Source organism: Mastomys coucha, unplaced genomic scaffold (assembly GCF_008632895.1).
Source record: "Mastomys coucha isolate ucsf_1 unplaced genomic scaffold, UCSF_Mcou_1 pScaffold9, whole genome shotgun sequence".
NCBI lineage: Eukaryota > Metazoa > Chordata > Mammalia > Rodentia > Muridae > Mastomys > Mastomys coucha.
The window spans coordinates 76,979,940-76,983,104 of NW_022196915.1; positions in this window are offsets into that span (position 1 = coordinate 76,979,940).

Here is a 3,165-nt window from a genome sequence, read left to right on the forward strand (position 1 = left end):
GTTCCTTTATTGTTGAGAATAGTTTTAGCTATCCTGGGTCTTTTGTTGTTCCAGATGAATCTGCAAATAGCCATTACAGATGGCTACTTTGAAAATCCTACCAATCAAATAGCATCATTCTATTGCTGATATCTTCTTCAATTTATTTTCTTCAAAGTCTTTAAGTTTTGTCATAAAACTATTGTACTTGTTTGGTTAGAGTTCTCTTAAATCACTTTATGTAATTTCAAGCTATTGTGAAAAGTGTTTTTTTTTTTTTCATTATTTCTTTCTTGGCTTGTTTGTTATTTCTATATGACTATTTGTATCATTAATCTTGTATTCTGTCACTTCATTGAACGTGTTTATCAGCTGTAGGAGTTCCCTAGTAGAATTATTGTGGTTGCTTATATATACTATTATATCAAAGCCTGTATATGTTTGACCTAAGTCCTCTGCATATATGTTATGGCTATGCAGCTTGGTATTCTTGTGGGAGTCCTACCAGTGGAAGTAGGACATAGCTCTGACTATTTTGGTACCTTTTTCCTCCTCCTGGATTGCATAATCCAATCATGAGATAAGGTTTTGTGCTAAGTCTTGTTGTAACTTGTCTTGTTGTTCTCATTTGATATCTCTGGAAGGCCTGTTCTTTTCTAAGAAGTGATTCTAGTGGAGGGGGAAACTGAAGGGATGCACTGGTAGAACCAGAAGAAGGAAAAACTGCAATCAGAATATAATATATAAGAGAATAAGTTTATAAAAACCTGAATTTTAATTATATATTCTGCTAATACATTTTTGTTATAAACTATGTATTATTATCTTACATAGAATAATGATTAGAGCATTATATTGTACTAGATCTTTGATACTGTCATTTGAATACATATCACCATCTTAGAATTTAAGAATTTGAGGAGCTTCTTATGGCAAAAGTAAACAAAAGAAAAAAAGATGCCCATAGTCCAGTACATAGCCCCAAACCCACACAATCAAGGTCAGCATTCATTTTTTTCAGTAAACTATGAAAGAGAATATGATTCAAGATTGGTAGGCAAGGTCTAGAAGACATTTGAGGGTAAGTGAATGATTAAAACAAATTGTACACACTTATAAAATTCTCAAGGAATGTTTATTAATTTTCAAAATTTGATGTTTATTAAGTAACTAACATTGTAAAATATTACTAAAACTGACTTTGATTACTCATATACATTTTATAAAATTCCCCCAAAAATGTTATTAGATAGAATTAAGAAGATATGAAAAGAAGTCCCATCTTCAACAATATGAATAATCAAAAGCCATTTTTATGAAAGATAAAATAAAGTCAGTATCATGATGTAAGCATTACATCAAAATCAAAAACTTTCAGTGCTTGTAGAAAAAAATTACTTTTTTTTTCTCAGTTTCTAAATAGAATTAAACTTGAACTTTAAAACTTATGAGATACTCACAAATATATAGAGGTTATGGTACACATTGTTTAATAGCACATTTAAGAGAAAAAAATCCAAAAGAAATTAATTGAGAGGATTATAAATGCAAATGTGAGGGACACAGTTACCCAAATAAAGGCCAGAATTTTTTCTGTCTTCTGAAGGGTGACATTTGCTTCTCACCAATAATTGCTCAGGCACATCTTAGCAATTATATAAGTTTTCTCTAATACATTTTATTTTTGCTCATATTGTAACTATTCCTTTGGTTTATTCCATTAAAAATTTTTTCCTAATTGACTATTAAATAGATGACATTTATGCATTTTTTAATGAACAAAGACCTTTAAATATCACAAAAATTCCAGAGATATATTGTTGGTTGTTAAAGTTTTTACTCAATCTAATAACACACTTTGTAGAGGAATTTAATTCAGCAACTTGATAGCACTGGCAAGAGATTACATCTAAATATAAGATCCAGTTGGAATACAGACACAACACCTACCTTTAATCCCTCTGGCTAAAATATAGATACACCCTTACTAAAGACCTTTATTCCCAAACAATGACACCTAGTTGAGGGGCAGACAAAGTGATGAATAAGAGAAACATTTGCCAGAATAAGTCTGAGATCAGATACATACAACTCTTAGGAGAAGAGACAGTAAAAAGAGGCTACAAAAGAGCAGTGAGGGAGAGAGAGATGGGGGAGTTTAGACAAGTTCAGTTCAAGAATTGTTTGTCCTGTTCAGTGCAGTTTGATTCAGAAGAATGCAGCTCAGCCCAGTTAAGTTCAGAGACAGTCTTCCAAGCACATCAGTCAGAACCTGGGAGAATCCGATTTGAATCAGTCAGTTTAGAAAGAAGTTTGAGCCAGAACACTTGAATTGAACCATTCTCCAGAGTTCAAAAAGAACTAGAAAGCATTAATTTATTCAGCAGTAAGTCTTGGAGACTTAAACATTCTAGGCCTATATTAGAAGACACAGGCTAGAAGCTGAAATCTTAAAGATCAGGTCTTGGAGAAAACTAGATTGCATAGAGTAAAGAAGCTTCCAGTCCTAGGCCTAGGCATAGTTAGCTAGAAATGCTCTAGGCTCTGCCCAAGCCATCTATCTGTGAAGCCTGGGTATAGCCCTCATCCCATCCCTTCATCTAAGGAAGTAAAAGTGACATAGTCTATCCTCACCAAGAACATCTTAGTCTTGTCTATATGTTGTAATTTTTTTATGTACTTCAGTTGTAGACCTTCATCCCTCATTCCCAACCCCCAAAACCTTGGAAGAGTTACACACCAGAAGTTTGAAATCTTACATCTATTTCAAGCTTAGTAAAATTTACCAATCACTTTTATTTTACTTATTAAGAATATTTTTACTAGAAATTACTTTACTTATTACAACTTTAACAATATTTTTCAGAATTATGTTGTATTGAAATTGATTTTTGCACAAGTATTTGTGATAAATTCATCATATTTTTTTCTGTAAATGATAAAATTATCACATTGCTAATGTTTCCTCTTAAAAATTAACTTTTAAACAGAAAAAATGCGTTTTATCAAACAGTCATTTTTGTTTCTAGTGAAACATTGAAGTTGATACATGTGTTGACATAGCTTTCGTTTATTTAGTGCTATTAATAATTTATATATTTGATATTAGTAATAAAAAATAACCATCATAACTATCAATATCTTAAAAATTATAAGTTTCCATATTTTCCTCCTGTAATTCTGGTG